This window comes from Megascapheus bottae, chromosome 25, assembly GCF_031878675.1.
Source record: "Megascapheus bottae isolate mThoBot1 chromosome 25, mThoBot2.hap1, whole genome shotgun sequence".
Taxonomy (NCBI): Eukaryota; Metazoa; Chordata; class Mammalia; order Rodentia; family Geomyidae; genus Megascapheus; species Megascapheus bottae.
Genome location: NC_143533.1, coordinates 8,891,121 through 8,913,515, shown reverse-complemented (window position 1 = coordinate 8,913,515; position 22,395 = coordinate 8,891,121). Strand labels below are relative to the sequence as shown.

At 51.2% G+C, this 22,395-nt stretch overlaps 1 protein-coding gene across 1 annotated transcript in view; it reads right to left on the bottom strand.

Moving 5' to 3' along the window:
* The window catches only part of Igdcc3 (immunoglobulin superfamily DCC subclass member 3), a 36,684-nt gene that overhangs the window by 11,148 nt on the left and 3,141 nt on the right, over positions 1 to 22,395 (bottom strand). The gene's annotated exons all lie outside the window — the stretch shown is intronic.

Below are 22,395 nucleotides of genomic sequence, written 5' to 3'. Positions count from 1 at the left end.
AAGCACGGGAAGCTTCCTACCTGTATGGACAGCCAATAGGAGGCAGCCTAGCCTGAGCTGAGACATGAAAAAGGTCTGGACAGAGGCTGAACTGCTGTGGACAGCCTTGGCATGACTGGGTTGGGACTGTGGCTTAGTGGTAGAGTGCTTGCCTAACATGCAATGGAGCCCTGGGTTCAATTCCTCAGTAGCACATACACAGAAAAAGCCAAAAGTGGTGCTGTGGCTCAAGTGGTAGAGTGCCAGCCTTGAGCAAGAGACACTCAGGGACAGTGACCTGAGTTCAAGCCCCAGGCGTCATAAAATAAAATAAAATGAAATTAATAAAAATTAGAGAGAGAGAAAGAGAGAGAGAGAGAGAGAGAGAGAGAGAGAGAGAGAGAGAGAGAGAGAGAGAGAAGAGCGCGCGTAAATGTGACCCCTGTGTCCTGTATCTTACCTTAACAGGCAAGACCTGACTAGAATGCTCCATATTTAACAGAACTGGAAACTGAAGCCCAGAGAGGGGACTGATTTAATCCCATGTCTCATAGGCTTCCTTCCCAGGCTGGATTTAAACCTGGATCCTCAGATTTCATCCTCCTGAGTAGCTAGGATTGCAGGCATGAGTCACTGGCACCTGGCCTGTCCCTTAGCTGTTTCATTCAAGGTTGGCACCTAACCACTTAAGCCATGATTCTTATCATTGGAGATAAGAATCTCAAGAGACTTTCCTTTCCCGGGCTGGATTTGAACCAGGATCTTCAGACCTTTTCCTGGGGAGTAGCTAGGATTACAGAAGTGAGTCACCCACCACCAGCGCCTAGCTCCTTTTCAGTTCCTTTATGTGCCCCTCCTCGAGAGATCAGGGGTGCCTCAGAAGGCTGTCAAACCCACCCATCTACATTTCAATGTGTTATAAATATTCAGACCCTCCCTCCCCACCTTTGAGGGAGGGGGAAATCTGAACTCCCACTTCAACTCTAGTCTGTAAAGCCCTTGCAAAGAGGGGCTGTGATGTACCCCATTTGCCCTCCAGTTTGAGCCTGGTTAAGTGTTCCCCCTCCCCCCCTTTCCCACCCTAGGGAGCCCCTCCCTCCCACACAGGCAACCAGCTCAGCACCAGGGCTGAGATTTCATTAAAATCCACTTTGCCTCAAGTGCAGGAAGGCCTACACCATCTGTCCAGATGGCAGCCCCTCCCCTCTGCACTCCATCAAACTGGGTTCTCTCTCTCCCTTTCTCTCTCTCCCAGGAGTCCCCCCACCCCCAAACAGAGGGACACCAGTTCCTCCGCCTCTTGGCTTCCCTATGTGTGTCCGTGGGGCCAGCCCTCCTGTGATTCCCCAAGCCCTATCTCAGGCCCTTTAGATCCATCCACAGGCTTGTTTTAGACACCAGGGCTTCCCTGAAAGGCAAGAGCCTTTGTGCCCTACCCAGGGCCTCTGGGGGCTGGCTCCTTTGTGACAGTCTCTATCTCATTTGCATGTGGTTCATTAAATATAAACATGCATTAAAAAAAAATCTCCAGCTCTGCCTCCTCTCCTTCGAGGGAGCCTCGGGGACAGTTGGCTCTTTGCTCACGTAGACGGGGGCTCCTGTTCACACGCACACGCGCACGCGCACACACACACACACTCTGCCCATCATGGGGTTTGAGTCTGTCACCTTCTGATTGCTGGTGTGTGGTTCCTAGACTGGATAGGTGATTGATCACAAGTGCCTGGATGCAAGTTGAACTATTAGAGACAGTGCGCTGCCCCTCTCAAAGGGGAGACCCAGCTGGTACCCCCGAACTGGGTGAGAGAATTCTCAGAGTCCACGAGGAGCTCAGTCTACCCAGCCCCAAGCCAAAGGCTGTGGCTGGCCAAAGACCAGCAAGGTGTGGTGCTGTAATGCCTGTAATCTTAACTACTCAGGAGACTGAGATCTGAAGATCATGGTTTAAAGCCAGTCCAGACTCTTATCTCCAATGGGGAAACAACAACAACAAAGCTGGAAGTAAAGCTGTGGCCCCAAGGAGCAGAGAGCTAGCCCGAAGCACAAAAGTCACACAGTGCCCAGACTGAGTTCAAGCCCAGGATTGGACCCTTAACTATCTATAGCCACCCCCCCCTCCAGAAGGACAGTATAAAGAATGAAGAGGACACCCGGGTGGTTCCAGGTTTGGTATCTGTACCCCCAAGGGGGTGGGGACTACCCATTTCCCCTGGGGAATTAGGGAATTGTTTGCCCCCCCCCCACTCCAGCTGGAGAAGAGCTTGAAGCCCCTAGGGACTTAGGGCAGGGACTAATGGCTCTGCTGAGTACAGATGCCTCCTTATTAAGAAGTCAGGCCTTTTGTGCCTCCAGCTCCCATCCTAGGCTTCCACGGAGGACTAGAAGTAGGAGCTGGTCACTCCCTGTGTCTGGTGACAGGAAGTGTCTCCGGAGTAGCTATTGTTATTCAAGGGGAGCTGGTATGGAGAAGTGCCACCTCTACTGAGCAGCTAGCTTCCTTCTCCCCTCAAAGGTAGACTGTGAAACCAGGCATGGTAGCCCACGCCTGTAATCCTAGCCAGTCAGGAGGCTGAGATCTGAGGAGCACAGCTAGAAACCAGCCTGGGCAGGAAAGTCCTTGAGACTCTTTATCTCCAGTGAAGCACCAAAAAGCCAGAAGTGGAGCTATGGCTCAAGTGGTAGAGTACCAGCTAGCCTTGAGCAGAAAAGCTCAGGGACAATAGCCCAGGCCCTGAGTTTAAGCCCCAGGACTGGTACAAAAAAAAAAAAAACCCAACAAGCAATAATCAATCAATAATCAAAAATCAATAATCAATCAATAATAATTCTGTTCTTGCTCTGATCTGAGGTAGCAGAGCTAAGGGTTAAGGGCTATCCATCGTGGTGTCCAATGGTGGAAAGAATTCCTGGGCAGATGTGGAAAGGTGGACTTGGGGCCTCAACAAGTTCTCATGACTATGGGATAGTCCCATGTCTGGAGTCCTTTTTCATCCTCCTGGAGACACTTGTGGAGGCCTGGGGAGGAGTTTGGGGTTCCTCACTTCAAGCTGCCATGGGAGGGGGCGAGAGAGTGTGTAATAAAGAAAGTGGGGGAGGGGGGCCAGAGAAAACAACTGGGAAAAGGGGAAGTGGGCATTCAGTCTCCAGGCAGTCAGTGAGAAGGAAATCTCTGGGCACCTCCTGGCTCCAGCAGCAAGGTGGAAGCGAGGGGCTGGAGCCCAGCAATCCTTGGATTGACCAGGAGCAGGAAGTAGCAGGAAATGCTCCTCACCCCCCCCTCATAAATCACCCAGAGGGGAGGGATCTCCTGAGACCCAGCTCTGAGGCAACTCTGTGGAGGACAGGAGACTTTCTCTCCTGGCCCAGGACCTCTGTGGAGGTCAGGCCTGGATCTGATTAGACAGGCTCCAGGAGGGCACCGTGGAGGCATGGAAAGGTCAGGGCACAGCTCTGGGAAGGAAGCGGGGGCCTCTCACCTTTTGACTACAGCCAGACTTCTATCCGGTGTGTGATGATAAAAAGATCTGGAGCACTGGGAAGGGGAGGGAAAGTTCAAAACCTAGACTTTGCAGAAGCTAATGGCATTGGGTATCTGAGGGGCTGGCTGCCCCTCTTCCTAATGCAGCCACTGAGGGGAGGGAGGGACTGAAAGCCAGACTCTTTCAAAGGCTCCCTTCAGTGGTGTGTGCCACTTTCCAGGGGCTAACAGGCTTCCGGAAACCAAGGTGTCATCATCATCATCATCATCATCACCATCATCATCATTTTCAGGTACTGGGGCTTGAACTCAATGCTTAGGAGCTGTCCCTTAAGGCTTTTTCTGCCGAAGGCTAGCATTCTACCACTTGAGCCACAGCATCGCATCCAGCTTTTTCTGTGTCTGTGGTACTGAGGAATCGAAAGCAGGGCTTCATGCATGTTAGGCAAGCTCTTTATCACGGAACCACGCTCCTAGCCCTGTCTCTAAGGGACTGGACTCAAGGCTAGTGCTCTATCACTTGAGCCACAGCCTTACTTCTGGCTTTTCAGTCGTTTATTAAAGATAAAGAATCTCATAGACTTTCCTGGTAGGGCTGGCAAACAAGAATCCTCGGGTCTCAGTTTCCTGAGTAGCTAGGGTGACAGAAGTGAGCACAGGTACCCAGCCTGAGGTATTACCTATAATCACCCATATCCATTCAAATCAAAATTGTTTAAACATTTCATTTAAGAAATTTGGGCCAGGGCCGGGAGTTTGGCCTAGTGGTTAAAGTGCTTGCCTAGCATGCATGAAGACCCAGGTTCGATTCCTCGGTACCACATACATAGAAAAAAGCCAGAAGTGGTGCTGAGGCTCAAGTGGTAGAGCTCTAGCCTTGAGAAAACCCAAGGACAGTGCTCAGGCCCTGAGCTCAAGCCCAGGACTGGCAAAAAAAAATAAAAAAAAGAAATTTGGGCCAGTACTTGGACTTGATTCCAGGGTCTTGTACTCCTGGTTGGCTTTTTTTATTTTTGTAAATTAATGTACTTTCCTTTTATTATAGAGGTGATGTACATACAATGGCATGAGTCATTTCCTTTCATACAGTGTCTTCTGTTTCCTCACTCTCTGCCATTCCCCTCTTTCCATCTCCATCCACGGGTTGAATCACTGCCCACTGACCTCCACTGCTGTACTTTTCCTGGTTGGCTTTCTCAATTATGAATGGCACTTTACCACTTGAACCACAGCTCTGCCTGTCGATTTTTTTTTTTCTGGCTAATTGGAGATAAGAATCTGTCACATATGTCCACTGGGCTGGCTTCAAACCTCAAGCCTCAAATTTCAGCCTTCTGAGGTAGCTAGGATTACAGGCGTGAGCCACAGTGCCTGCCTTAAATTTATTAGCATACATTAACTGTTTAAAAAAAAAGTTTCATAGTGATATTTACAACATTCTAAAAGGAAAATAAAAAAGGAGCTAAGAGGTCTCAGAGCAGGACTGGGAGTCAGGAAAGAGGTGACTAACTTCCTTTTAGAGTCTAAGCCATGCTCAGGGAGGATAAAGCTGGAGGGGGCTCAGGAGAGAAGCCTCAGGCCTTGGGAGATGGGAGGAAAAACAGCTGAAAGGATGAGCTGGTGAGGAGAGGGGGGGTTTTCCAGGGGCGGGGGTTTTGGGGCAGCTGGTGTACAACCACAGTGTTGTCTCTTCCTCCTGGGACTCCACAGAAGTCCCAGTAGACGAGCTGTCAGTGGAAAGAGGCCACTGGGTAACGGAGGCCTTGATTTCTCTAGTAAAATGTTTATGAAGCCTATAAACTCATGCTTTTATTGGTCAGACGCATTGCGGGTGTTGGATGGGGCTCTCTGAGGTGTGATTAAAACACCTGCTGAACGAGGCGGGCTAAGGGACACTCTCCCCTCTCCCCAAGTCTACTACACCCATCGGGGAGAAAGCGGCAGTGGACCCAGCAGGATTGTGGGGGGCTCTGTAAACCCATGGAAGCACATTTATTTATTTGTTTGTGTATTTAATTTAGTGTGGATACTGGGGTTTGAATTTAGGACCTGGGCAAAGTCCTATAGCTTTTTCCACTTGAGGTTGGTATCACTTGAGCCACAACTTCTCTTCTGTTATTTTGAGGGGGTAGGGGGTGGGGTGGGGAGGTGATTCAGTGGAGATAGTCTCCTGGACTTCCCTTCCAGGGCTAGCTTCAACTCATGATCCTCAGATCCCAGCCTCCTGAGAAGCTCGGGTTCTAGAGATGAGTCACTGGCAACTGGCTTTGAATGCATGGAGTAGAAGAGAGGGCTGTGTGGGACCTGAACGTTGGAACTGGGGTGGGTGGATGGGTGACAGTCTCAGAGGACCCATAGTGGCTCTGGCACCCTGTTGTTTATCCAACCATTGGGGTTCAGAGAGGCGTAGGGGTGGCTCCATGCAGTCAGGTCCGTGCCAGCTGACCTGCTTTGAGAAACTTTGCCTCCCTTTGTCTGCCCCTCAGTTTCTTCAAGCCCTCTCTTTGTGCCCCAGCCCTTTCTTTCCAGCCTCTTGCTCTACCAGCCCCTCATCAATTCCCTCCACCCAACCCCAATTCTAACACAAAAGCCAACTTTGTCTTGCAAGGCAGTAGCCATAAATCCACCTCTCTCCCCTTTCTGCAGCTACCGGACACATACAGGCTGGAATGGGGGGTAGGGGTGATGCTGGATTGGGCTTGAGAAGACCCTATATCCAGCTGTCTCTTGCTGAAGCACATGTTGAGCCTTGAACCCTTTTTTTTGGGGGGGGGTGTGGAGGTACTACTAGGGCTTGCACTCAAGGCCTGGGCACTGACCCTGAGCTTCTCTTGCTCAAGGCTAGCACTCTACCACTTGAGCCATAGAGCCCCTTCCAGGCTTTTTCTGTGCATGTGGTACTGAGGAATTGAACCCAGGGCTTCATGTATGCTAGGCAAGCACTCTACCACTAAGCCACCTTCCCAGCCCACAACTCCACTTTTAGATTTCTGGTGGTTAATTGGAGATTGGAGTCTCACAGGCCTTCCTGCCCAAGTTGGCTTTGAACCATGATCCTCAGATCTCAGCCTCCTGAGTAGCTAGAATTGCAGACATGAAATACTAGCACCCAGCAACACCAAACCTTTGATTCCATGCTGTGTCAAAGGCAGGGCTGCAAGGCAGATTATATGGGGCTCTCAGTAGCTCCCCCCTCCCCAGCTGAGCTTTGACAAGGCCACGAAAAAGAAAACCTCTTAAAGTCCTGAACTATGCAGATACGATTGGAGAAACTCCAGTTCTTTTTCCTGATCCAGCAAAAGCCTCCCCAGCTCTCAGGTTTTCTGAGGAGGGGGAGAAGGGTACCAGGAGGGGATACTGGCTTAGACAGCACACCAGCCTTCTGGGAGTGTGATTAAGAAGTGGGGTTCAGAAGAAAGATGTACCCCTTACTCTTTGCTCCATGTACATCCCCCCCACCCCGTGAGGTTTGCAAAAAACATTGTCCCCATTCCAGATGATTTTGCTCTGTTTGATTCCCCCTACCAGGGGATGAGTCAGAGCCCACAGCCTGTGGGAAACTGAGTCACCCCACTCTGTACCACCCAGCAGGGTAGTAATCCCAGAATTTTAGTCACTGCTTCCATAACATGCACCCCCTGCCCCCACTTTTTTGTGCTAGTCATGGGGCTTGAACTCAGGGCTTCCCACTCTCCTTTTTGTTGTTGTAATTCAAGGCTGGTGCTCTACCACTTGAGCCACATTTCCAGCTTTTGGCTGGTTCATTGGAGATCAAGTTTCATGGATTTACCTGGCCCGGCTTAGCTCTGAACTGTAATGAGCCACCAGTGTCAGGCTTATGATGGATGCAAGAGCCACTGGGACCGACATGGTAGATGTCACCTCCTCTGGGTTGGTCAAGATGACTTCGGGGCACCGAGGGGTGAAGTGATTTGCCAAGGATCACACAGCAGGGAAGGCAGAGCGTGATGAGTTACGACGGGCACTTGAACTTAGTTGTGACTGGACTCCAAACGTAACAGTCTCATCTCCGCTGCCCCTGATAAGGAAATATGGATCTAATGCTGCTTAAAATGCCTGGCGATGTCTATAGATAATTGCACAGGAAAACACACAGGCCCCTGGCCCCCAACTTATCAGACCTCACACCGCCATTCTTCCCTTCCTGCTACGGTGCCATTACACAGAAGGTTCATTTGGATTTCAGCAGTTTTACAAAATGTAACTAATGCATAATGGTTAGTGTACTCACAAAAGCGCTACGGTCAACCTCAGGGGCGCCAAATGGCTCACGCCTGTCATCCTAGCTACTCAGGAGGCTGAGATCTGAGGATCCCGGTTCAAAACCAGCCTGGAAAGCCAAGTCTAGCGGACTCCAACGAACCAACAAGAAGCTGAGTTATGGCTCACGTGGTAATGCCCAAAATATTTTTGAGGGGGGCTTGGAGCAAAAAAAAAAAAAAAGGCCAAACTAGATCAAAAGACCTTGTGTTCCAGCTCCTATGATGATCCCCAATAAGTAAATGATACAAAAACAAAACTAGCTGAGTGTTGGTGGATCACAGCTGCCATCCTAGTTTCTCAGGAGGCTAAGATCTAAGGATCCCAGTTCAAAGCCAGGAAAGGAGACTCTGATTTCCCCGAAAAGCCAAAAGTGGAACTGTGACTCAAGTAGGAGGGCATTAGCTTTGAGTAAAAAAAAAAGTTCAGGGACAGCAGCTGGGCCTGGAGTTCAAGCCCCAGGGCCAGCACTTTAAAAAAAAAAAAAAAAACAAAACAACCACCACGGCCACCAATGTCTTGTAGCTGCAACCTGGAAGTGTGTTTGTGTGGGGGGGCGTCACTGAACCTCCAAGCAGTATTAAAGCTGCAGGTCAGGTCGTGGGAGTCAATTCAGGAATCTCTCTGCCTTGCGTTTGAAAATGGCCAGGCCCAGCAGAGCCATTCTCCAGCAGACTCTGTGTCTCTACTAGTAGCAGCGTCAGGCTCACCAATCTTCCTTATGTAAACCTGTCTGCTTCCAGGATATCCGCTGTTTTGGACAGGATATTTGATCTCCCTCACCTCCCAGAAGGGGAAGGACGCCTGGGGAGGGGGGGAAAGGGGGCCCAGGCTGGGAGCTAAATTGCTTTCACATGACCATGAGGACAACTCAACAAGAACAGATACTTCCCCCAAATTTCCAGAGGCCTTCCTATAACTGGGATTTGTAAGAGTTAACAGAAGAGGGGTCAGTGACTGGACAGGCAAGGCGGGGCGGCCTCAGCTTCAACCTCAGTTTTTGCATCGGGAAAAGGAAGTGAGGCAGGATGGACAAGAAAATCCCTGAGTTCTCTGTGCACATTAAGATTCTGAGGCTGGGTGTCCTCTATCATCCTAGCTACTCAAGAGGTTCAGCTTGGAGGATCGAGGTTCGAGACCAGCTGGGGCACAAAAAGTATGGGAGACTCCAATTAACCAGCAAAAGCAGAGATGGAGCCGTGGTTTAAGTAGTAGAGTACCATCCTTGAACACCAAAGCTCAGGGGTAGCACCCAGGGCCTGAGTTTAAGCCCATACACGTGATACACGTGCACACACGCGTGCACACACACACACACACACACACACACGGACATTAGATAAAGCAGTCCTTCATTTAGGAATGGACATTCTGTGATTCTCTAAGTATGACCTTATATACAATCTCTGGGCCGGGAGTTTGGCCTAGTGGTAGAGTGCCTGCCTAGAATGCACGAAGCCCTGGTTCAATTCCTTGGTTACCACATACACAGAAAAAAGCAGAAGTAGCGCTATGGCTCAAGTGGTAGAGTGCTAGTTTGAAGCCAGCCTGGGCAGGAAAAGCCAAGAGATTCTTTGCATGTGCAAAGACCCAGGTTCGATTCCTCAGTATCACATACATAGGAAAAGCTGGAAATGGCACTGTGGCTCAACTGGTAGAGCTCTAGCCTTGAGAAAGTCCAAGGACAGTGTTTATGCCTGAGTTCAAGCCCCAGGACTGGCAAAAAAATAAAACTGCCCAGCTAATTTTATAGAATTGGGTTATGTATGCTAACCCTGTGAGCTAAGCTTGCCCTCCTGAACATGCTGCTTATTCTCATAAGTTCTTTTGCTTCCCCATCGTTATCATTACTATTATTATTACTACTTTTTTTTTTTGCCAGCACCCATTAACTGAGGGATTCATGCTGTCCCTGGGCTTGCTTGTTCAGCTGGTGCTCTACCACTTGAGCCAAGCCTCCAGTCCGGCTTTTTGCTAGTTGACTGGCGATGCAGTCCTGGGACTCAAACCTCTATTCTACTATATCTCAGCTTCTTAAATCACTAGCATGGCAGGTGTGAAGCATGGTGCCTGGTTGTTTGCTTTGCTTTGGCCACCTGTCTGCCTAGAATTTTTTGCCCCTTTTCTCTCTACAAGCACATCCCCCCAAAGAGACAGAATTCCTTCACTGTGCATTGCCTGTAGCTCTCTCTCTCTCTCTCAGCCCTTATCAGACAGTCTGAAGAGTCCAGGCTCACATTCTCTATCTGCCCGTTCCTCGTTCACCTTACAGCCTTTGAGGTTTGTTGTTTTGGTCGTGGGGCTTGAACTCTGGGCCTGGGCGCTGTCCCTGAGCTCTTCAGCTCAACTCTACGCCCTAGTCCTTGAGCCACAGCACCACTTCCCATTTTCTAGTGGTTAACCGGAGGTAAGAGTCTCATGTTCTTTAGTGCCTGGGCTGGCTTTGAACCCAGATCCTCAGACTCAGCCTCCTGAGTGGCTAGGATTGCAGGCCTGAGCCATGGCGCCCAGCTAGCCTTTGAGCTCTTCCTACCTTTCTACTCCCAGGGTGAAGAACAAATACTGAACAGTGTGTGACCAGGAAGTGTGGCCTGGACACTGACTTGTGCCCAGATTTAGACAAGGTTCCCCTCCACCCCCCACCAACCAACGAGTCCTCCACCTTAGTCTCTGAGCTAAAGGGGTGCGAGTGGGGAAACAACCCAGGACTCCGGCTCTAGGTAGTGGGGTGGGCAGCTAGGATGGGGAGCTTCTGGTCAAGGGTGGCTCCCACCACTTGGGCCACAGCTCCACGTTCTTTTTTTTGGGGGGGTGGGAGGTGGTGGTTAACTGGACATAAGAGTCTCACAGACTTTCCTGCCCAGGCTGGCTTTGAACCACAATCTGAGCCTCCAAGGTAGCTAGGATCACAGGCCTGAGCTCACCCCAGGAGCCGGCATGGGGAGGGTTTAAGAATCCCGACCAGGGCGCAGATTCCCAGCCCAGGCCCCCACCGGTCTACCTGGAAGCCGGCAGCTTGGAACACAGTCAGATTCCACCAGCCTTAGGCTGAGGCGCAGCGGCGGGCAGGGGGGGAGGGAGGTGGGCGGTGGGGATGGGAGGCCATGAGGGATGGGGAGGGGGGGGAGAGGGATGGGGAAAGAGCAGAGGGGGGGAGGAGGAGGAGGGGGGCAGTTGAGGCATTTGGGGGGGGGGCGGGCAGACGGGGTCAAGGCCTGGGGGCCCTGAGAGCCGGGCGCACAAGTAAGTGGGACCATCTGCTGGGCTCCCCGGAGGTCAGCGCTTTGTGTCAGCTCCCCTCCCCCGCCCTCCCCCGCCCTCCCCCGCCCTCCCCCCGCTTTGCCCTTTGACTCCCAGGACTCAAAAAAAAAAAAGGGGGAGGGGAGAAAAGCACTTGAGGTCCCGCGGAAAGCCGGGGTGGGGGGCTGTGCCGGGGTGGAGGGCCCGGGGTCCCCCACCACCCCCGCGCCGTGGCCCCGGGCCGGGCGCAGCCGCCGTTCCCACCGCCGAGCCGGGGTCCGCGGGGCCCCTTTGAAGCGGCCGCAGCTGCAGACCCCGCCCCGCGGCTAATCCACCCCGCCCCCCCGCCCCCTCCCCCCCCGCCCCCCCCCCCCCCCCCCCCCCCGCATAGCCACAGTGTCCGCGCTGAATGGCGCTGGCTAATTACCTCGCTCGCACCACCGCGGGTGAATGGGAGAATCCGGCATTGTGCGCGGCGAATGGAGAAAATAAGACGGCCATTGTCCCCGCGCGCCAAACGAGGGTTTGATGTCGCTGGGGGCCAGCGAGGCACCATTTCCCGCCACCTCCCGGCCCCCAACCCACACACACACCCCGCGGCTCCCTCTCCCCCCAGCGGGGTCTGCTGGGGAAACTGAGGCAGCGCTGGGGGAGAGGCGTGAGCAGCCATCTGCTCTCTCCGGGGCTCCCGGCCCACTCTCACCCTGCCCTGGGCCTTGCGACCTGGCCTTGAAGGGCCCCTGGCTCTGATCACCCAGCTCCGTCCTTGGCATCCAAAAGCAAAAAGCCCAACAAACAAACAAACAAACAAACACAGGCATTCAAGGCCTCCTTTGATTTTGTCCATGGAGGAGCAAGAGGGGATCTCTGTCCACCTTGGTATCCACTGGGGCCATTGGCTGAAAGCCTGCAGAAGTTACAAGACAGAAAAGGCTCAGAAAAGGAGGGAAAAGAAAAATGTGGGTCCAGAAAACCTAATGGGGGTTCTGGGGCTTGAACTCAGGGCCTCCCAGTTCTTGCTTGGTTTTTCCACTCCAGGTTGAGACTCCACCACTTCAGCCACACCTCTCCTTCTGGCGTGGTTCTAGTTGATTGGAGATGCACAGGCTGCTTGGGCTGGCTTTGAACTGGGATCCTCAGCTCTCAGACCCCTGAGAGCTAGGGTTACAGCTAGGTCAACAGGGGCTTCAGGAAGCAGTTTTTGATTCTAAGGGTTCCAAGGAGGGGGTGCAGTGAAAATGAACCAAGCATTTCTTACCTATATGGAGGTAGCTTGAGCTAAAGAAAACCATGATGCAGATAGGCAAATTGAACAGCACACTAGTTCTACCAGCGTTATCAGACCACCTCCGCCTCCACCTTCTCCTCCTGTACTGGGGCTTGAACTCAGAGCCTAGGCATTGGCCCTTAGCTTTATTTTGTTCAAGGCTAGTGCTCTTCCACTTGAGCCATAGCTCTACTTCTGGCTTTTTGGTGGTTAATTGGAGATAAGAATTTCATAGACTTTCCTGCCCTGGCTGGCCTTAAACCATGATCCTCAATCTCAGCCCTTTTTTTTTGGGGGGGGGGTAGAGGGGGCAGTCCTGGGGCTTGAACTCAAGGCCTGGGCACTGTATGTAGTATGGAGGAATCGAACCCAGGACTTCATGCATGCTTAGCAAGCACTCTACCACTAGGCCATGCTCCCAGCCCCAGATTTCAGCCTCTTGAGTAGCCTATCATCCTAGCTACACAGGAGGCTGAGATTTGAGGATTGTGATTCAAAGCCAGCTTGGGCTGGAAAGTCTGTGAGACTTTTGCCTGCAATTCACTAATAACAAAAAGTCAGACGTGGAGCTGTGGCTCAAGTGGTAAAACACCAACCTTGAGGGGGAAAAAAAAAGCTAAAGGATAGCACCCAGGCCCCCAAATTCAAGTCCCTAGTACTGAGCAAAAAAAAAAAAAAAAAGGACTATTTGGAAAATGCAGAGCCATTATCCAAAAGAGACAAGTATACATTACCTCAATTATGAAATGGTAACCCTTAATAATAACAATAATCAAAAAAGGAAGTACACTCCTTAAGTGGCTGAATGAACAACAATCCAACAGTTCCTGCCCTCAAGGGCTTTGTTCAATGTTACCAAGCACTAGCTAATAACAACATTTCATGAACACGCCTGCTTTCACAATGGTAAGGAGAAGCCCCAATGCAATCTAGAATCAGAGTCTAATTGAACCCTGCACAGAGCCCCAGATGCGATCATCACGTTTTTCTTCATAACTCTCCTCACCAAATCTGAGTCGTCGAATCATATTTCTTCCACCGATGGCTGTAGGACCTTGAGCCTTTTGACTTCCCAACACCTGCTGTTGGGAACTACTGTGCTGTGCAGACTGGCTCGTTAGCCAGTTTAGAGAACTCCAGAACAAAACAAAGAGCTACATGCAGAACTGCTGTGCATGCATGGGGTGCAAGCGGGAGGCCCAGGCGACTGGCCAACCTGACTTCCCTCTCTCCCCATCTCCAGCCCTGAGCCTCCCTGTCCAGGACCCAGGGATTCTAAGGATGGATGCTTAATGTCAGCTTTTCTGGAGAGAAAAAGCATGTATTCAAGGACACAACAGCTAGTTAGTGGCAGATCAAAGACCAGCCTAATGTCTTCCAGGCCACTGGTTTCATTTTACAAGATGACTGACATTGCCTGGAACCGAAATGCCAAATGGAATTGTCACTAAAGATCTCGATATCTGTGCTTATCTGCGAGCCACAGTGCTCACAGATCTAATCTTCAGATACCTTTTAATTTGGAACATGGCCCACTACTCGAAAAGCCAGAGGGTCTGCGCACCGGTGGTTCTTGCCTGTCTTCCTCGCTACTCAGGAAACTGAGATCTGAGGTTTGAGGTTCGAAGTCAGCCTGAGCAGTAAAGTTCATGAGCCGCTTATCTCCAGTAAACTACTCAGAAAAAGCCAGAAGTGGTGCTGTGGCTCAAAGTGGATGGAGCACTAACTAGCCTTAAAAGGCCAGGGACAGCTCCCAGGCCAGAAAAAGGAGAAGGAGGGAGAGGAGGAGGAGGAGGAGGAGGAGGAGGAGGCAGAAAAGATATTACAGCTTCATCTCATCTCCCCCAGGTGGCTGACTTCAGAGAGTAAGTCCAGGACAGCAAACTGGGTTCTAGGTCAGACAGACAAAGTTCCATGAGTTTGCAGAGTAGCCGGAGGGATTACCTAGATATCTTCTGGCCCAGGACTTTATCTTCTGATCTCTTAGATCCCAAAGAACAAAGTCAAATGTATAGTCTACTGGATCCTTCTTGAATTGTGATAAAAAGCAGTATCATACTGGGTGCAGTGAGACACGTCTGTAATCTCAGCACTCAGGAGGCCGAGGAGAAGGACTATAAATTCAAGGCCAGATGAAGGTGACACAGGGAGTTTGCGGTCAGAGTGAGGCCCTGTTTCGAAAATAAAAACAAACCTCTAAAGCAACTTTTATTTGAGCAAAGCCTTGATCCCATAAACATCAAAGCAGCGTGCCTGTAATGATCTCAGCTTTTTCACGGTTTGATGGGGAAATGACTGATTTATGAACAAAGTTGGAAACAGATGAAGGAAGCAGGAATAAGACAGCGGCTTCATCCAGCCTTCTTGTGTCTACTGTCGCTACTGGTGATGTGAAATAATGATGCAATAGCATCCCAATGCAATCTGCAAGCGAAGGAAATTAGCCAAGGCTTTTCTAATGGGGCTAGAGGACTCAAATGCTATTTTAAGAGATCATAAACAATTAAGGTTAATGGGAAAAAGGGTTTTTTAAAATATGTGTGTGTGTGTGTGTGTGTGTGTGTGTGTGTGTGTGTGTGCTCTGGTACTGGGGCTTGAACTCAAAGCCTGAATGCTGTCCATTACCTCTTTATGGGGGCCATTTCTGGAGCTTGAACTCAAGGCCTAGGCAACTGTCCTTGAGCACTTTTGCTCAAGGCTAAGTGCTCTGCCACTTGAGCCACAGCACCATATGTGGCCTTTTCTGTGTATGTGGTACTGAGAAATTGAACCCAGGGCTCCGTGCATGCTAGGCAAACAATCTACCACTAAGCCCCACTCCCGGCCTCCCTCAGCTTTTTGTTGTTGTCCCTGATACTCTGTCACATGAGCTACAGGTTTATGTGTGGTTTTTGGCTGGTTAATTGGAGATTAGAATCTCACAGTCTTTTTTTCCCCTAGCCTGGCATTGATTTGTGATTCCTAGGTCTGAGCCTCCTGAGAAGTTTAAAATGAGAGGAATGAGCACTAGTGCCCAGCTATGAAGAGAATTTTTTTAATGGAAATAAAGTAACTGTGAGGTTAATGGTCAAACAAATAACACAAAGTTATTAGACCATGTTTGAAAATGGCGGAAAAAGATTGGGGAAATATTATGCAGCACGACGTTTCAGTTTTCAAAGATCTTATTCAGCTCTGGCTTTGAAATTAGAACCCAAATCCCATTTAACCAATTAGAAATTTGACATTAGAAAGAATAGCTAGAGCAGGGAGTTGCTGTCTATAATCCTAACTACTCAAGGGGGCCGAGATCTGAGGATGGGAGTTCGAAACCAAGTCCATGCAGGAAAGCTCATGAGGCTCTTAACTCCAGTAAACTACCAATGAGCTGGAAATTGAGATGTGGTTCAAGTGGGAGAACGGTAATCTTGAGCAAAAAGAACCTCAGGGACAGTGCTCAGGCTTTGAGTTCAAGCCCTAGGACTGGCACAATAAGAAAAGAAGGAAAGAAGAAAGAAGGAAAAGAAGGAAGGAGAGAGGAAAAGAGAAAGGAAGAAAGGAGGGAGGGAAGGAGGGAAGAAAGAAAAAGAAAGAGGAGCCACTGGACTATCATGTCGCTGTAACATGTCCAGGACTTGGGACAGGACTTCTTTTCTCTCTGTGCCTCAGTTTCCACAGCAGTAAGGGGAAATGCAAGTGGAGGGGGAGGGTACAGCAAGGTTAAAGTGCATGCCATTTTGAGTCACAGCTCCAATTCTGATTTGGGGGTGGCTCATTGGAGCTAAGAGTCTCACAGTCTTTTCTATCCAGGCTGGCTTTGAACCACGATCCTCAGATCTCAGCCTCCTGAATAGCTAGGACAGGCGTGAACCACCAATGCCAGGCTGGGACAGCAGCCCTTTAGAAGGAGGTCACATACCCTAGAATTTGAACTTCTCCAAGCCAACACCCGTCAAGGTTGAACCAGGGCAGGAACTCAAAGCGTGTAGGCCAGAAGCAGCTGTGTGCGGGCTGTGTCTCTAAGGTCTAGCTCGATACACCATCCCCAAGTTCCAGAGACCCTACCCATTCCAGAGCCCCTGCCCGTACTAGACACAGCCTTACCCTCCCACCCCGCTGCTTTGTTTCCAAGCAGGCTGTTCCCAGCCCATTGTTTAATGGGGCCAGAAGGGCAAAGGGCTCTACCACAGACCCCTCCTCAGGTTGGGGTGTAGATGGATCAGGCAGAAACCAGGAGGGAGGGAACGCCTATGGTCCTGAGCCACTGTACTCTAGGGGCTGTGGCTGTAGCCCAAGGCAGGGGACAAAACAAGGACAAACAGCAGCTTCTGCTTCTCCGTGTTGATGAAAGCTCCCCACTCCTCCTCCCACCTGCCACACACACACACACACACACACACACACACACACACACACACACACACCCTCCCCTCCTCCTGCCAGGACCCCTGGGGAGAAGGAGCCTTCAGAGTCTTGCCAGATCCTCTCCTGTGATTTGTTCTGAATTTTCAAACAAAGAGTAATTATGACAGATGTGGAGCAATCAGCATCATGATGCAGGGAAACAGGCACAGGGAAAAGGAAGCTGGGGGACCCTGGTAGGGAGAGGAGGAAAAGGGGGAGGGGAGGGGAACCTCTACTTCCAGTACCTCCCAACTTTCTTCACTTGCACCCCAGTACACAGGTAGCTAGGGACAAGAAATTCCCCTTTCGGGGGCATCTGTAGAGATGGGAGGGGTTACAGTGAAGTAAATACCACCTTGGCCTGGGTTTGAAGCTGTTCTCCATTCTCCGCCATTATCCATTCATCCACACACACACACACACACACACACACCCCAAATACTCAGTACAGTGTGAACACTGAATCAGGCAGATGTCCATGTGGATCTCTCTTCCTGCTGGGTGCCCGTGGCTCACGCCTGTCATCCTAGCTCCTCAGGAGGCTGAGATCTGAAGATCAAGGTTCAAAGGCAGCCTGGGAAAGAATGGCCCTTGGGGACTCCAATTAACCATCAAAAAAAAGGCCAGAGGTGGAGATGTGGCTCAAGTGGCAGAGTGCCAACTTTGAGGGGGGAAAAAAAAAGCTAAGAGATAGTGTCCAGAGCCTGAGTTCAAATCCTAGTACTGGTACACACACACACACACACACACACACACACACACACACACACACACACAGAAGAAAACCAGAAGTCTCTTCCCCTCTTTGTAAACCACAGGGGCTGGGGGACTCGGGGAAAGGCTAGATTAACCAGAGGAGCTCCCTTGACTGCTCAGGCTGGAGAACCCGTAGGTCCTTGGGCAGGTCGCGAGCTTTGGGGCTCAGTTTGCAAGTGTGTAAAATGAGAAGGTTGGGCTCCATGAGCTCCGAGTGTGCACAGGCCCTTTACCTGCAGGCTGGAGACACATGTCAGCCCATTTCAGGCTGGGAGTTGAAGGATTCTTTTGTTGCAGCTCAGGGAAAAGGCTACGGCATGCTTCCTCTCTCACGGTGGTCCGCCCCTCCTCTTCATTTAGGGGGTCTGGTCTCCATCTGCCCACCCCAAGTCCCCAAGGGCCTGTGGATCGTGGTCCCCCCTCCTCACATTCCAGTGGCCTTGGGGCAGCAGCCAGACCAGAAAGTCCAGTTCCTGTCTATTATCACTGCTAGCATCTCCTTGCAACCCAACACCAGCATTCCAGAGTGGCCCCGGGCTACCCACCACCCACCGGTGGTCAGTGTCAGTGTCCAGAGACAGGCCCCAGCCAGGGGCCAGCTCTCAGACTCCTCTCCTTTCAGTGAGCCCCTCCCTCCTGTTGTGCGAGGGGAGAGGGAGGAGGGGAGGCTGCAGAAGAGACCCTTCTTTTAAGATACCCTTGAACCCCATCTTCTTGCTCTCTGCAGAGGATCTCTACCCCCTCTGAGCCCAGCACGTTAAAGAAGATCCTAGAATGTTCCAAAAGAAAGGCTAGAGGAGAGGAGCCGGAAAGGAGGAAGTGGGCGGGGCCAGGCAGGAGACCCTGGGGTCTGGGTATCACCAGAAACAAATTCAGTGTTGGGTACCAGTGGGTCACCCCTGGCATCCTAACTACGAAGGAGGCTGAGCTCTGAGGATCCTGGTTCGAAGACTCTTAATTCCAATTACCACCAAAGAGCTGGAAGTGGAGGTGTGGCTCAAGTGCTAGAGCACCAGGTGAGAGCAGAAAAGTCTGTGAAGCCCAGAGTTCAAGCCCCAGAACACTCTCTCTCCCTCCCTCTCTCTCTCTGTCTCTCTCTCTGTTTGTCTGTCTGTCTGTCTGTCTCTCTCTCTCTCTCTCTCTCTCTCTCTCACACACACACACACACACACAGATCTCTGTTCCTTGCTTGCAGCATGGCTACAGCCAGAGACACTTGGAGTGTCGTAGATGAGTTACACAAGGCCATTTTGAGTAGAATCGTCTAGTCCAGTTTAGGGACAGCACTGGTCTGTCTGGTTTTTCTAGCCTGGGTGTCCGTCTGTCTATCTATCTATCTTTTGGAACTAGGGCCCAAACTTAAGGTCTGGATACGGTCCCTTAGGGTGGTTTTGTTGTTGTTTCCATTTTTTACTGTGCTTAAAACTGGTACTCTCTCACTTGAACCACAGCTCCACTTCTGCCTTTTTGGTGGTTAGTTGGAGGTAAGCATTGCATGAACTTTCCTGCCAAGGAAGGCTTCGAACTGCTATCCTCTTGAATAGCTAATATTACAGGCGTGAGCCACTTAGGGTCTAGCTTTCAGTCTAACCTCTCTCCTTTCCCCCCACCCTCCTTCTCTCTCTCTCTCTCTCTCTCTCTCTCTCTCTCTCTCTCTCTCTCTCTCTCCCTGTCTCTCCCTCTCTCTCTCCCTGTCTCTGTCTGTCTGTCTGTCTGTCTATCTCTCTCTCTCTCTCTCTCTCTCTCTCTCTCTCTCTCTCCCTGTCTCTCCCTCTCTCTCTCCCTGTCTCTGTCTGTCTGTCTGTCTGTCTATCTCTCTCTCTCTCTCTCTCTCTCTCTCTCTCTCTCTCTCTCTCTCTCTCACACACACACACACACACACACACACACACACACACACACACACACACACTTTAGCCTGTGGGGGATTGGATTCTGAAGAGGAAAGGGAAAGGCAATACAAGAAGGCCAGGAGTGAAAAAGTCCTTTCTCCCTGGGGGTGGGGAGGGGGCAGAGGGTTAAGGGGGACGGTGGGAGGGGGCTGTTTCATTTGCAGGCTGCAAATGCCTCTTCTATTCACCGGCCCACATTCCCAGCCCAGGCGCCTGGCCACTGACAATGCAGGGACAGGAACAGAGAAGATTTGCACATTGTGTCTAAGGGGCCAGCTGGCTGCCTGCGACAGCGCAGCCAAGGTGTGGGAACCAGAAACTCTTAACGTCCACACTCAAATCCTGCAGACGGGCAGGCGGGCGGGGTGAGGGCTAGCCATGGGCTCAGAAACTGGGGCCTCGGAAGGCAGGGTCCAAGAGCCTGGAGCTACAGCCTCTGTCTAGGGCAAAGGGGAAAGTCCAAGACAAGGAGACAAGATCCATGCACGGAGGGACTAGGCAATGGGAGTCTCTGATTCACAGCACATCTGGTGAGGCAGAGAGCGGAGCCTCAGGTCCTCTGGAGATGAAATGAATCGTCACCCCAGGATCCTGCCCCTTCTTTCTGCTCACGGTTCAGGTCCTTGGAGCCATCAGTTATGAGGCAGAGGAGAGAAAGATCAAGAGAAGGAAGAAAGGAGCCAGAGGCAGTAGAAATTCACACCTGGAATCCTAGCTACTCAGGAGGCTGAGAATCTGAGGATTCCCAGTTGGAAGCCTGCTCCGTTAGAAAAGCTCAGGAGATGCTTATGGTCAAAAAGCTGGAAGTGGAGTTATGGCTCAAGTGGTAGAGCGCTACGAGCCTTGAGAGGGAGCAACAAAAAAAATTAAGGGAGGCCCTGGGGCAGTGGGGGGTGGGGAGATACATGAAAGTTCTGAGGTATGGCTCAGGGGCTCACAAGGACAGTATTGGGGTCCCTTAGGTCAGATGCGCAGTAGACATGCCTGACAGTGGGAAACGCCCATAGGGCTGGATGCGCATGCGCCTTCCTGCTGTGAGCTATTGGGTCAATCCTGTGTCCACGTGCCAACGGAGCAGGCCTCTCCCTCCCTGACCCTTTGGGGGGCCTGGCAGAAGCTGGAGGGGGTTCTAGAAGCTCCTCACCTCCCTCCCTTTTTTTCCAGAAGTCACCCGTCCACATCACACACAACATATGTAATGCCAGCAGGGCAAATAATGATGGTTCAGGGACTGATTTCCCCAAGGAAGAAAACCAGGCAGCCAATCAGGCTGGAAGCTTTCTAGGGACATCAGCCAATGAAGCAAGAGAGTAGAATGCAGCCACGTGGTTGCTTGGCATCCAGGCACATCCCCAGGGGGCCACAGCCTTGGGGGGAGGAGGGGTGCTTAGAGGCAAAGCCCTTAGCTTCCTCCAGAAACCCAGAGAACAAGTCAGGCCCCTCCTGCCCTCAGCTCAGCCCCTTACACTGTTAGAAGAGAAGGAAAGCAAGCAGAACGCAGGCATGATCAGTATAGAAAGCCTGGCTGGGTGGGATCTGAGGATCGACGTTCCAAGCTAGCCATGATACTAAAGTCCCTGAGGCTCTTATGTCCACCAGAAAACCAGACGTAGTACTGTGGCTCAAGGTGGTAGAGCACTAACCTTGAGCTGAAGAGCTCAGGGACAGTGCCCAGGCCCAGAGTTCAAGCCCCACGACCGATTTGGTGGGGGGAGAGAGAAGGAAAGGAAAGCGGCACAGACTGGGTATCGTCACGTAGTTCAGGGGCAACTGCTTGACTAGGTTGTTCCAGTACTTAATTTTTGTGACCATTAAAAATTTTGTTTTCTATGAGTCTCCCCCCTTCCCCCCCCACCCCAGTTTTGATGCTCCTGGAGATTTACCAACTAGCATCCTAGAACAGCAAGGCAAAGCTCAGCCATCTTCATTCTTGGTTTTCTGAACTGGTCCCAGGATTTGAACTCAGAGCCTAAGTGCTCTCCCTAAACTGTTTTGTTTTTTTTTTCTTCATTCAAGCCTGGTGCTCTGCCACTAAAGCTACAGCTCCCCTTCCTGCTTTGGGATGGTTATGTGGAGATTAAGAGTCTCAGGGACTTTCCTGCCCAAGCTAGCCTCCAACTGTGGTCCTCACATCTCAGCCTCCCGAGGAGCTGGGATCACAACCATGAGCCACCACTCATGGGTGCCTGGCTTGGCTAAGCCTCTTAGAGCCATGAAGCCTGGGAAGCAGCTGTCTGCAAAGTCTCAAGTCCTGCTCTGGTCCACGAGTCTCTTCCTCACACTCAACCATCTGCTCAGAGGCTGCACCAGCCTCCCCTGCAGTGCCAGGAGGGACAGGGGTGGCTGAGCCAGAAGTGATTCCATCTCCAAGTCCAGCAATACCTCCCAGCAAGCTCCATATGGGGGCTTGGATCAGCCTTCCTCAGAACAAAGAGATACCTTCAGCCCAGCAAGAGGGCCCCTGCTTGGAGCAATTCATCACTCACTAGCCCTTTACAGCAGCAGAGCGAATGCCCTCAGAGCCAGGAAGAAACTTGTCGGTGCTAGGGAGAGAGGCAGCGTGCCACAAGAGCGCAGTGGGGAGGGCGTGAGCTTTAGGCTGTCGACACTGAAGCCCTGGCTTCTCAGCGTCCCAGGACGACATGGAAAGTTGAACACGGGTGGCTCAGGCCTGCAATCCTAGCTACTCAGGAGGCTGAGATCTGGGGATCAAGGTTCCAAAGCCACCCAGACAAGAAAGTCTGTGAGACTCTTATCTCCAAGGAGCTATCAGAAAACCAGAAGTGGTTTTGTGGTTCAAGTGGTAGAGCACTAGCCTTGAGCAGAAAGAGGCTCAGGGACAGCACCCATGCCCTGAGTTCAAGCCCCATAATCGATACACACACACACACACACACACACACACACACACACACACACACACGCACACACAGCATCCTTTTCCGGGGACAGTCCACTTTGTGAAGTAGAAAGACATGGGATGAAGAATACTTTTCACTTGTCAGAACCTGCACTGCTAACTTGAGTTTATGGATCACTCTCTTGGTGTATACAGATGAAACAACAGGATTTTCAAGACGGTTGTTAAAAGCACCGTCACCTTTTGTTTTTTTAATTAA